Genomic DNA, 13,610 nt, shown 5'->3' with positions numbered 1-13,610 from the left:
TGAGTTGGTCGCATTGGCCCTTAAGTTGGAGGCGCAGGATGGAGGACCTAAAAAACAGGTCCAGGAGACAGAACTTGAGAATTGTGGGTCTCCCCGAAGGTGTGGAGGGGTCGGATGCGGGAGCATGAGTCCATGATGCTGGAGACGCTGATAGGAACGGGGGTATTCCCTTGACCCCTGGAGCTGGACGGGGCGCACAGAGCCCTCGCAAGGAAGCCCAAGGCGAATGAACCGCCGAGGGCCATGGTGGTGAGATTTCATCGCTTCTCGCACGAGGAACTTGTCTTGCGGTGGGCAAAAAAAGAACGGAGCAGCAGGTGGGAGAACAGCGTGATACGCATCTACCAGGACCTGGGTGTGGAGCTGGCCAAGAGGCGTGCTGGATTGAACCGGGTGAAGGCGACCCTCTTCAGCAAGGGCGTGAAATTTGGGATGCTACACCCAGTGAGGCTATGGGTCACGTACAAGGAACGGCATCACTATTTTGAGATGCCGGACGAGGCGTGGTCATTCGTCAAACAAGAAAAGCTGGACTTGAATTAAAGGACGGCTAAGCTTTGGTGGAATGCAGCGGTGGGGCTGGGTAACACGTACAGTTTCTAATATAAGATTCTATACAATATTGGGTACGTGTAAGGGCTGTGGTGGTGGCTGGAGGGCGCAGTGTTTTCGGCAAAGTTGAGATACGGAGGGGGGAGGGGGCCTTGTACTTAGTGCAAATTTTCGGGAAGTTGGAGCCTTGGTTCAACAAGTGTCTCCTCACGGGGCAATGTTAGTGTCTTTTTTTTTTGTTTCGCATTACTATTTACTCACTGGGGCTGGAGAGGTAGTTTCATTGGTTTATTCACGTGGGGAGAAGGGTCCGGACAATGAGGCGACAGTCTGATCGGCGCCAGGGGCGGGAACTGCCAGTGTCAGCTGACTCTCGGGAGCATAGTGGGTGGTGAGCAAGTGCCCAGCTGGTGCTTGGCGGGGGTTTTTGGGTCATGGGGCGGAATGCTGCTTTGCTAACAGAGGAGGTATCAATTTCGGGGTACCAATTGAGGGTCGGGGGCGGCGGCTCCCTGTGGGGGCGCTCGAGGAAGCGAAGGGCGCGGGCTCGAGGTTGGCCAAGAAAGGGAGATGGCTAGTCAGCAGGGGGGGGGGGGGGGGGTTATCCCCCCATCCAGGCTGATCACGTGGAATGTGAGGAGTTTGAATGGGCCGGTCAAAAGAGCGCGCGTGTTCGCGCATCTGAAGGGGTTAAAGGCAGATGTAGCAATGCTTCAGGAGACACATTTAAAGCTTGCAGATCACACGAGATTGAGAAAGGGATGGGTAGGCCAGGTGTTCCATTCAGGGCTGGATTCGAAGACCAGGGGGGTAGCAATTCTGATCAGTAAGGGTGGGGCATTCGAGGCTGGGAGAATTGTGGCAGATAAGGGGGGCAGGTACATAATGGTGAATGGAAAGTGGGAGGGGGTCCGGGTGGTGTTTGTGAATATCCATGCTCCGAATTGGGATGATGTGGAATTTATGAGACGCATGCTAGGCAAAATCCCGGATTTAGAGTCACACCACCTGATCATGGGGGGGGGGGGGGAGACATTAACACAGTCATCGACCCCGAGGTGGACCGGTCGAAGTCCAGGACAGGGAATCGACCAGCAGTGGCTAAGGAACTGAAGGGTTTTATGGAGCAGATAGGGGGGTGGGGGGGGTGGGGGGGGGGGGGGGGGGGGGGTGGGGGTGGTGGATCTATGGAGGTTTGCGCGGCCAAGAGCGAAGGAGTTCTCTTTTTTCTCCCATGTTCATAAGGTTTATTCCCGCATAGACTTCTTTGTCTTGAGCAGGGCGTTAATCCCAAAGGTGGCGGGGACAGAATACTCAGCAATCACAGCCTTGGACCATGCCCTGCAGTGGGTGGACCGGCGGCTTAGTGAGGAGAGAGGGCAGCGCACACTCTGGAGACTGGATGTGGTGCTGCTGGCGGACGAAGAGGTTTGCGGGCGGACTAGCAGGAACATCCAGGATTACCTGAAAACAAATGATACGGGTGAGGTAGCAGCGGCAACGGTCTGGGAGGCTCTGAAGGCAGTTGTCAGAGGGGAACTCATCTCAATTCGATCCCATAGGGAAAAGAGAGAAAGAACGGAGAGGGAGAGACTGGTGGAGGAGATACTCTGAGGGGACAGGAGATACGCGGAGGCCCCCCGAGGCGGGGCTACTGAGGGAGCGGCGGAGTATGCAAGGGAGTTTGAACTGCTGACCATAGGGAAAGCGGTAGCACAGCTGAGGAAGGCAAAGGCGGCAGTCTGTGAGTATGGGGAGGAAGCGAGTAGAATGCTGGCACACCAACTGCAAAAGAGGGAGGCGGCCAGGGAAATCGGGGGAGTAAAGAATAAGGAGGGTAACATGGTCTTGGATCCGGGGGGGGGGGGGGGGGGGGGGCAGAGCGCAGGAATCAGAAGGATGGGAGATCTGTTCAGAGACAGAAGCTTTCCCAGTTTGAAGGTGCTAGAGGACAAATTTTATCTGCTGTCAGGAAACGCCTTTAAATATCTGCAAGTACGAGCCTTCCTGAAAAAACAGATAGTCGTCTTTCCGACACTGCCGCCATTGATGATAGAGGACAGGGTGGTCTCTGGCACCTGGGTGGGGGAGGGGAGGGTGTCGGATTACTACCAGGAACTACAGGAGGCGGAGGAAACCCCGGTGGAGGAGCTCAAGGGCAAGTGGGGGGGAGGAGCTAGGTGAAGAGTTGGAAGCGGGTCTGTGGGCAGAGGTCCTGGACAGGGTTAATTCCTCATCATCATGTGCCAGGCTCAGTCTAATTCAATTTAAGGTGGTCCACACATGACGGCAGCGAGAATGAGCAAGTTTTATAAATTTAGATTACCCAATTATTTTTTCCAATTAAGGGTCAATTTAGTGTGACCAATCCACCTGCTCTGCACATTTTTGGGTTGTGGGGGTGAAACCCACGCAGAAATGGGGAGAATGTGCAAACTCCACACGGACAGTGACCCAGAGCCGGGATCGAACCTGGGACCTCAGCGCCCGTGAGGCAGCTGTGCTAACCACTAGGCCACCGTGCAGCCCTAATGAGCAAGTTTTTTGGGGTAGAAGACAGTTGTGTGAGGTGCAAGGGCAGCCCTGCAAACCATGTCCACATGTTTTGGGCATGCCCGGAGCTTAGAGGGTTCTGGCAGGGGTTCGCGAGGGCAATGTCCAAGGTGCTTAACACACGGGTGGTGCCGAGTCCAGAGATAGCGATCTTTGCAGTGTAAGAAGACCCGGGAATTCAGGGGGCGAAAGAGGCTGACGTCTTGGCCTTTGCCTCCCTGGTAGCCCGGAGACGGATTTTATTAATGTGGAGGGACTGAAAGCCCCCAAGTGTAGAGACTTGGGTTACCGACATGGCCGGGTTTCTCAGCCTCAAGAAAATAAAGTTTGCCTTAAGAGGGTTTATATGCTAGGGTTCTCTCGGAGGAGGTAGCCGTTCGCGACTTTCTCAGGGAAAATTAAAATATCAGCAGCAGCAGCAATCTGTGGGCTGGGTGTGTGTGTGGGGGGGGGGGGGGGAGAGAGAGTGCTTCATTGGGATGGTGTGGGAAGGCTGGGTCGCGTGGGGTAATGTCTATTTAATTGTTATTGTATATTCTCTTTTTGCACTATGTTAATGTTCACTCTAGTTTGTTTTGCTATTATGGTTACTACTGTTTTATTATGAAAAATTCTGCAAAACCTTAATAAAAATACTTCTAAAAAAAAAAGAAACAGATCAGCCATGATTGAATGGCAGAGCAAACCCGATGGTCCGAATGGTCTAATTCTGCTCCTATGTCTTTAGGTCTTATGGTATTAAAATCTTTAACACCGCCTCAGAAAATAGCTTACAATTACCCCATAAACAATAGTACTCAATACAGTGAATACAATACCCTTAATTGCTCTCTTTATACCCACTTAAACAATAAGAAAATAAACCATCTCAGCTCTCAATCAAACTCAAATACCAATGGGACAGAGGGAGAGGAATATTTGCTTTGCAGAGTTAATCTTTGAGATATAGATCTCACAACACTGCTTTACAGAAAAGTTTCAACTCCGGTCAGACCCATGCAAAACCTCTGGCTATGTCTTCAAAAGCTGTTTAAATTGGCTTGTTCCAGGTTCTGCTTGTTCTCAGACGGCGACACTGCTTTAAAGAGTGTTATCTCTTTTTAACTAAACTGCAGAGAGTAAAACCTGACTTTCAGTCCCAGCTTCATCCAGAACAGAACTGAACTGACAATGCCTTCCCAAAATGCCCGATGCCTTAGTTCCATCCAGCAATGACATCATCCCACCAAGCTGAAAATTAATTAAATCCCCAGGGAATATCCTAATTAATAAAAACAAAATTGCATTAGCCCTAGCTTTTTACAATGGTTAATTCCACCTCTTGCTCCCAAAAGGTTTGTTGTCTTTCAACCTAAGAATCTTTTAAAACCGGACTGCAGAAGTCAAACACACTCTAACCCTGAATTTAAAAAAAAAAATATTTTTATTTTCCTCCTTTTTCACATTTTCTCCCACACTTGCACCCACCAACAATAAACAATAAGCAGTACCGAATGTAATGTAAATCCCATATCAACAACAATCCCATCCTCCCACCAACCCCCAGAAAACTGCACGCATGTTAACAAATAACAAAAGGGAATCAGGAATCACCCATAGTCACCATTAACACACACCGCCCCCCTCCCCCTCACAACCCCCCCCCCCCAACTAATGTTCGATGTTATCCAATTCTTGAAAGTGCATAATGAATAACGCCCATGAATTGTAGAACCTCTCCATCCTTCTCCTCAGTTCAAACTTAACCTTCTCAAGAGTTGAGAATTCCAACAAGCCCCCCCGCCATGCCAGGGCACAGGATCGAGAGGATGCTCTCCATCCCAGCAGGATCAGCCTTGCGGCGATCAACGAGGCGAAGGCTACAACATCTGCCTCCGCACCTGTTTCCAACCCCGGCCGGTCCGACACCCCGAATATGGCCTCCCAAGGGCTCGGGTCCAGTTTCACGAGCACCACTTTCGAGATTATCCTAAAAACCTCCTTCCAGTAATCCTCGAGCTTTGGGCAGGACCAAAACATATGAACGTGATTTGCGGGGGCCCACCCCACAACGTTTACACACATCTTCTACCCCCTCAAAGTGCCGGCTCATCCTCGTCCCTTGTGAGGTGTGCTCTATATACCACCTTCAGCTGCATCAGCCCCAACCTCGCGCACGAGGTGGAGGCATTCACTCTCCGGACCACCTCACACCAGACCCCTCCTCCATACCCTCTCCCAACTCTTCCTCCCACTTTGCTTTGATCCCTTCCAGTGGTGCCTTCTCCTCTTCCAAAATAGCCCCGTAAACCGCCGACACTACCCACTTCTCCAGTCCCCCTGTCGTCAGCACCCTCTCCAGCAATGTGGAGGCTCCATCGGGAACTTTGTATCTCCTTCCTGGCAAAATCTCGAACCTGCATGTATCTGAACATTTCCCCCTGCTCCAGCCCATACTTAGCTCCCAGCTCCTTCAATGCTGCAAACCAACCTCCAAGAAATAAATCATTTAGTGTCTTAATCCCATTCCCGAACATTTCTGTCCCAATTCCCTGACTCAAATCTGTGGTTCCCCCAAATCGGCATTTCCCTTAACCCTGCCCCCAACCCGAAGTTGGCGAAACTGCCTCCGAATTCTCAATGAATCTATTATTACCGGACTCCCTGAGTATTTCCCCGGGGCCATCGGGAGCGGCACTGTTGCTAGCGCCTTCAATCGCAACCCCCTACACAAACTCTCCTCCATTCTGACCCACTGGGAATCAACCCCTCTGACCCAGCTCTGCACCTTCTCCACATTCACTGCCAAGTAATAATACATCAGGTTCAAAAGACCCAAACCCTCTGTCTGCCTTCCCCTCTTTAGCAGCACCTTTCTAACTCTGGCCACCTTCCCATCCCATATGAACGAGGTAATCATTCCTTCAACCTCTCTGAAAAATGCCTTTGGCAGGAAAATAGGCAGGCATTGGAAAATAAACAGAAATGGCGGCAACACATTCATTTTAACCGCCTGTATCCAACCGGCCAGTGACAGAGGATCAAACCCAGGGTTTTAACCCTTACTTCATCTAATACGTATAAACCAATATATTTAAAATATTGTAAATACTGTAAAACTTTATGAATACATCTGATTTAGCATGTTGTTGAAATATCACTTTCGAAGTTACTGAGAATACTCAGGCACCTCATATTGTTAAATGTTCGCAATATTATGAAATGTTACTTACCGAAGCTGCACAGGTTGAACATATTCTTTCCTAAAACGTTTTAATTCTGCACTAAGAGGCTGGTCACCCTGCTCCATTGCCTTCCGATCAGCTTCTGTAGGCTCAGGCTCTGGAATCTCAAATCTGATATTAAATTCAGTACAAAAATATAAAATCAAAATAAGTACATTGAAAAGTGTCACAAATCTTGATTTGATCAAATAAGACATTTTACATTGGTAATGCACTCCATAAAATTGTAAGCTGATAGCAAACATAACTAAATTTGCTAGTAATCAGAATGTAATTATCCAGAGAATGAATGGTCTTGTGTGAACATTGTGCATGTCATGACTATAATCACATTCGTTAGCTTTCTTCTCCATCGTTAGTTAAATATCTTTTCTTCTTCTGCACTTATAATCCATCAGACTACACAGAAAAAATTTAGAATTGCACAGAGGATTACAGCACAGACAAAGGCCATTCAACCCAACAGGTCTATGTCGGTATTTATGCTCCATCCAAGTCTTCATCCACCTTACTTCAGCTCACCCTATCAACATATACATCTGTTCCTTTCTTCCCCATGTATTTATGTAGCTCACCCTTAAATACATCCATGCTAGGGCGGCACGGTGGCACAGTGGGTTAGCCCTGCAGCCTCACGGCGCCGAGGTCCCAGGTTCGATCCCGGCTCTGGGTCACTGTCTGTGTGGAGTTTGCACATTCTCCCCGTGTTTGCGTGGGTTTCGCCCCCACAACCCAAAGATGTGAAGGCTAGGTGGATTGGCCACACTAAAATTGCCCCTTAATTGGAAAGATTAATTGGGTACACTAAATTTAAGAGAAAAAAAATGCATCCATGCTATTTGCCGCAACTATTCCTTGAGCTAGCAAATTCCACACAGTCATCCACGCTCAAAAGATTAAAAAATAAATAAATTTAGAGTACCCAATCATTTTTTTTTCCAATTAAGGGGCAATTTAGCATGGCCAATCCATCTACCCTGCACATCTCTGGGTTGTGGGGATGAAACCCATGCAGACACGGGGAGAATGTGCAAACTCCACACGGACAATGACCCAGGGCCGGGATTCGAACCCGGGTCCTCAGCGCTGTAGGCAGCAGTGCTAACCACTGTGCCATATGCCGCCCATTCAAAAGATTTTTTGACCAAAACAAAATTGTCTAAAGTTCAAGCTATCATAAATAATCACCCATCCACTTAATAGTCACAAAAGTAACGGCACAAATAAAATGCTCAATTTACAAAATGCACAAACAATTCACAATTTTTGAAACCACTTTTTAAAAATCAAATCTCCCTATCCATCATCCTATCACATCAGCATTTCTCCCACTCCACCAATACAAAACCAACAGACTGAACCTCTGATACTTTTTCTAAATTACCAGACACAACATTTTGCCACATCACTCCAATACACTAATGCAGCTCAGCCCCGATGTGCACACAGCACATCCAACTCAGGGCTGACAAACTATGCTCAATTCCACCCTCCGGTTTCTCTGCACTCTCCTGACTACTCCCAATTGCTTTCAGGGTAGGCTGATTGGTATTTTGCAAGAGATCGGTGAAGAAAAAAAGAGTCAGCAGAGGCTAAAGCAGAAACAGATGCAGAATAGTAAATAAAGAGAAAAGGAAACAATTGAACAAATATAATCTTTATTAGTGTCACAAGGAGGCTTACATTAAGACTGCAATGAAGTTACTGTGTCAAATCCCCTAGTCGCCACACTACGGCACCTGTTCAGGTACACCGAAGGAGAATTCAGAAGGTCCAATTCACCTAACAAGTACGTCTTTCGGGACTTGTGGGAGGAAACAGGAGCACCTGGAGGAAACCCACACAGATACGGGGAGAATGTGCAGACGATGCACAGACAGTGACCCAAGCTGGGAATCAAACTTGGATCCCTGGTGCTGTGAAGCAACAGTGCTAACCACTGTGCTACAACAAAGACATTAAACTGAGAAAAAGTACAGGCAGACAGTAACTAAAATACTAAAGAGAGAAAGGCCAAGAAAATAGAAATAAAAATGTAAGATAGAAAGAGATACAGAGTTTGAGCAACAGTTTCACATCCCCATGTGCAATTTGGGTACCCCAAGATAGACCACATGGGTCAGACAAGTCTCCCTGACAAGCCCCAAAGCCTGTAATCCAGAAAACACACATTCAAGATACAGCAAAAGTGGAAGCACTCTGGCTCATAGCTTATCCACAAATATTTTCAATGCCTGTCTAAATAAAACAATTAGGAGAAACTGGAAATCTTAATGAGAAACAAAGCACTGCCATCAGTTCAATGCAGATACAGATATCATAGGGAAAGCCATGTTCTACAATCTCAAGTATCTGTGGACAACAAATAAGCCATTAACAGAATAGCTTTTCTCCCCAAAACTTCTGAAGTTTTCTTCAGTAGCATATGTGGTTACTTTAAACTTTCAAAAGTTGGACATTTATGTAATTCTATTGTTTGGTTTCTAAAAATACTCTCAGCTCACTAAAGATTTTGGTCTTGCATATCTATTACAATTAGAGGAAATATTTTTTTATTTGAAACTTTTATACACTAATAATGAATTATTATTTTCTACTTTAGAAAAAATGTTTGTACATTACAACAGCATACCTTTCAATTAAAAGACTTAGCAACTCTCGGGGCTTGCAGAAGGACCGGTACGTTGTGAGGAATGTCCTAACAAAGTTTGGGTCTAGAGAAATATAAAGTATTTTAAGCATGATTATCTTAACATGGTACCTGTAAAAGAAAAATATTTTCTTTTCCTGCAAACAAAAAGATGCATTAATTTGCGATGAAAAGATGACTTTCAAATATTTTGGTTTATTTTACCATTACACAACACAACACAAGGGTTACGGGTATAGGGTGGATACGTGAGTTTGAGTGGGGTGATCATTGCTCGGCACAACATCGAGGGCCGAAGGGCCTGTTCTGTGCTGTACTGTTCTAAATCTAAACGCCTCAAAAAATACACTGCTTCAAAAAAGAAAAAGAAACTGACCAGTTGCCACACTGTTGATGTACACTCACATGTATAAAATACATACTGTTTAAAATTCATTCATGGGATGTGGGTGTCACTGGCAGTTTATTGCCCATGTGACGACTTTAGGAATATTGGATTGTAAGTATTGGGCAACTTAAGGGTCAAAAGGCTGGAATTGGAGCGTGTATGACAGCACTGGTTAAGTTTTTAAAAACAAAATCTGTTTTGCAGGGCCTGGGTGCTTTTAGCAGCCAGAAGGTGAAATTAGCAAAGGAATGTGTTCTTCAGTGTGGACTAATGGACTGTGGTTTGACTGGGAAAGTCCCTGGGGAGTTAACGTGTTTTGCAGCCTGCAGAGATCATTTGTTTTTCAGCTCAGGGAGATGAGGTCATTGCTGGGTGGAGCCAAGGAAGGAAAAGAGACATTTTGAAAAGTTTTAGAGAATTCGTTTTTGGAGAAAAGTTTGGAAGAGAGGAGCTGAAATCTGATCCACCTGATGCAGAGTCCATAATTCTCCCACAGTAAGATAGATTGAGACCTGCATGTTTCTTTTCTTGTTGTTTAATGGGAAATTGAGTAGCAGTGCTTAAGGGGTAATTGTAACTAAGGGGCTGGTTTAGCTCACTCGGCTAAATCGCTGGCTTTTAAAGCAGACCAAGCAGGCCAGCAGCACGGTTCGATTCCCGTACCAGCCTCCCCGGACAGGCGCCGGAATGTGGCGACTAGGGGCTTTTCACAGTAACTTCATTGAAGCCTACTCGTGACAATAAGCGATTTTCATTTCATTTTAATTTTCACTTGTCCTTTTCAGGTGTGAAGTTCAAATAGTTAACACTGTACTCATAATATTGTTCTTAAAAATACCAAAGTGCTATTTCTTCATGCAATCACTCTTGGAGTGAATCATTCTTCCGTGAAGTCTTACAAATAAACTAAAATATTGGGGTTTTGGCCCAGTATCCTCGCCACTGTTGGGGTTTGGCCCTAACTGAAAACTGAGTGACTTGTAACACCATTTCAAAGGGCATTTAAGAGTCAACCACATGTGGAGACAGATGTAGGCCAGACCAGGTAAAGATGACAGATTTCCTCCCCTAGAGAGCAGCACGGTGGCACAGTGGTTAACATTGTTGCCTCACGGCGCCGAGGTCCCAGGTTCGATCCTGGCTTTGGGTCACTGTGTGTGGAGTTTGCACATTCTCCCCGTGTTTGCATGAGTTTCGCCCCCACAACCCAAAGATGTGCAGGTTAGGTGGATTGGCCACGCTAAATTGCCCCTTAATTGGAAAAAATGAATTGGGCACTCTAAATTTATTTTAAGGAAATATTTCCTCCCCGAAAGGACATTGGTGAACCAGATGTTTTTTTTACAACAATCAACAATAGTTTAGTGGTCTTCATTAGACGTAGTTCCAGATTTTTATTGAATTCAAATTTCACCATTTACCCTGGTGTGATTTGAACCCGGGATCCCCAGAGTAATATCCTGTGTCTCCACAGTCCAGTGACAAAAATATGTCACCCCCTCCCCTTTTGCACTTTTCTTTAAAGTATACTTTTGTCTTCATCTCACTTAAGTGTCTGCGATACACCTTGGATACAGGCAGCAGATGTCAAAACCAAATGGATTATTTTGGTTTCTGTGAGCAGGTGGCCCATGAATTATGTTCCAACTGCTCATTTCACAACATTTTGTAGGTGGCAGAGCATGGTGAGAAAGAGAATAGAGTTAAAAAAAAATAAATTTAGAGTACCCAATTAGTTTTTTTTGTAATTAAGGGGCAATTTAGCATGGCCAATCCACCTACCCTGCACATCTTTGGGTTGTGGGTGTGAAACCCACGCAAACACAGGGTGAATGTGCAAACTCCACACAGACAGTGGCCCGGGGTCGGAATTGAACTCGGGTCCTCAGCGCCGTAGGCAGCAGCTAACCACTGCGCCGCCCTGAGAATATCGGTTTAACCATGCACCTCACATTCCTTCTATGGAATATAATCTCCAAGGAAATATCGAATATTGAGTGACTGGTAAGTAGTTAAACAGAGCCCCTAAGTACAATGAAATTTAAAAGATACAAGATGACTCAAAATAAATGAGACCCATTTGCAAAACTATCTTCAGGTTGATAATATTAGTGCCACACAGCCTCAATTTTTATTTGCTGTGTTCCACATTTCAGTAATTTAACAAAGGCCAGCAAAGCCACAGGCTGAATTTTGTTGAACATTTGTCCTTTCGATGGATAAGTCCCCGTTCTCTGTTTAGTGCTTGCAAGGCATTCTGACTCCTATTAAGAGTATTAACAAATGCTTTGAGCAAATGCTGCCTTTATCTCCCAACTTTTCACTTTACCAGGATATCTCTACCTGCCTGCTACCTGAAGAATATATTAGCATCGATAAGAAATCGATCATTAAACCTGCTTTCTCTGAAGACTGATCCATCTGCAACACTCAGTGGCTAAATATGTCAGTGAAAAAATAATTTGAATAACAAATCATTGCCACTCAGCTAGGTGTATCCAATATCCCCCCTCCCCCCTCCCCCCACCAAAAAGCTAGAAAGCAGGCGCAGTGTTCCTGCTCTATTCACTCATATGTGTCTGTCCAAGGGTTGCTGAGAAATGCTGTGTTCACTCCAATATGTCGTTAGACACTTTTTCTCTCTTTTCCTAGTTTGTTTACGTTTTCCTCAAGGTGTCACTGCTGCTTAACGCCTACCTTTTGCGATCTCGGGGCTGCCGGCCTGCCTGACTTTCTGCAGCAGCAATAAAAAGCTGACGTCTGATTTGTAAAGTGACAGCGCAATGGACGTCCTGGTTCAGATCTTGTGTCTATGGCAGTTTGACCAGAGCGGCACCAAAACTACGGAACCGCCCAACGAGCTCTGCAAGTCAAAACGCAGATCTACGTTTTCATGAACACGTCGGTTTAATTTTTAAATAGCTTTTAACGCCGACCACCGACTCTGAACATCATAGTGCCAGAAACTCCCCAATGGTCAACTTTGATTTGCGCATGTCAAAATGAGGTGTTTGCGGAGTTATCGGCATTCGGACCAGGTGTCCACATGGCTGGTTCAAAATGAATTTAGTGCCGAATCCATTCAAACATCCGGATTGATGCGCTTGGCGGAGTTGCCTCTAGGCTGGTTGAGAATCGAAAGTGCGCAAGTTGCCGCAGGCTGACAGGAGAGAGGGACTGATAATGGAGAGGAGTTGAATAAATATTTGCTGTGTACGAAAAAAAAGTATATATTTTCTGATTTCTGTTAATGTTTTGTGCGTTTCCTTCCCCCTCAATGCATTCGAGCCATGTTTTATTTACTTTGTAGTACTCTAAACTTCAGGTCATTACAAAGGTTGCACAATGCACGCTTCGATTTAAAATTCCATGGAAACATTTTGCAGAGGAAAGCAATTAGTAGTTCCAAATCTCCATAATTAATCGCAAAAACTGTGAGAATATTTTTCAATTCTCTAACTACTTTTAGATCCTATTTACCACCCAATTTAGCCCCTCACCCACACCCAACTGCACAAGAAAATATTTTGATTATTTCAGCACACAAACCCTGTAATCTTCAGTATGTTTCCAAATATTTTATGTGATCAACTTTTGAATAATTAATAAATATTTGTTTTGACAAAATCTCTTCCACATATTTACAGTTGCAGGAAAATACATTTCTTTAGCCTTGAGAGCAACTTCAAACCTCTCATTTTCTGTATTCATAGTCTGTCGAATAGCCTGCTTATACCTACACATCCCAGCAGTTTAATGCCTGAATCTGGTCTCTATTTCTCCAATTGTTACGATAGGGCGATGTTAAGAAATTGGATCGAAGTTGCAGTGGACAATTTAGGGATTAACAGACTGAGGGTAAAACTGCTAGAACTGAGTCAAAGGTATACTCCCGCACCTGGCCTGTGTACATTGTCCATTTCAGAGTTAAACTCATTAATGGGAATAAACAGAATACCCTGTTGTCGAGGTGATTCACGCAAGAGCCATTGTCCTCCGGGACACTCTGATCTGACCACCCATTAGCCCATTACAAAGTCTGATAGCCTCTTTTGTTCGTAAATTGGAAGTTAGTTGCATATTCATAGCATGGCCCTGTTCTTTTGTGTGAACGGAAGTGGCCAATCAAAAGCCCAGATAGTGACACCCCAGGGTAGAACAACTGTTTGAGGGGCTGGTGGAGCTGAGAGAGAGAAAAAGAATCTTGTTTGAACAGGTGCGGGCAGAATGCTTTGGAATGCCA

The 13,610-nt window shown here is 45.5% G+C and overlaps 1 pseudogene; it reads right to left on the bottom strand.

The window, feature by feature from the left end:
• LOC119970133 overlaps positions 1-13,610 on the bottom strand; it is a 397,883-nt pseudogene that overhangs the window by 74,375 nt on the left and 309,898 nt on the right.

This window comes from Scyliorhinus canicula, chromosome 1 (genome assembly GCF_902713615.1).
Source record: "Scyliorhinus canicula chromosome 1, sScyCan1.1, whole genome shotgun sequence".
Classification (NCBI taxonomy): domain Eukaryota; kingdom Metazoa; phylum Chordata; class Chondrichthyes; order Carcharhiniformes; family Scyliorhinidae; genus Scyliorhinus; species Scyliorhinus canicula.
This window is presented reverse-complemented; position numbering and strand designations above follow the sequence as displayed.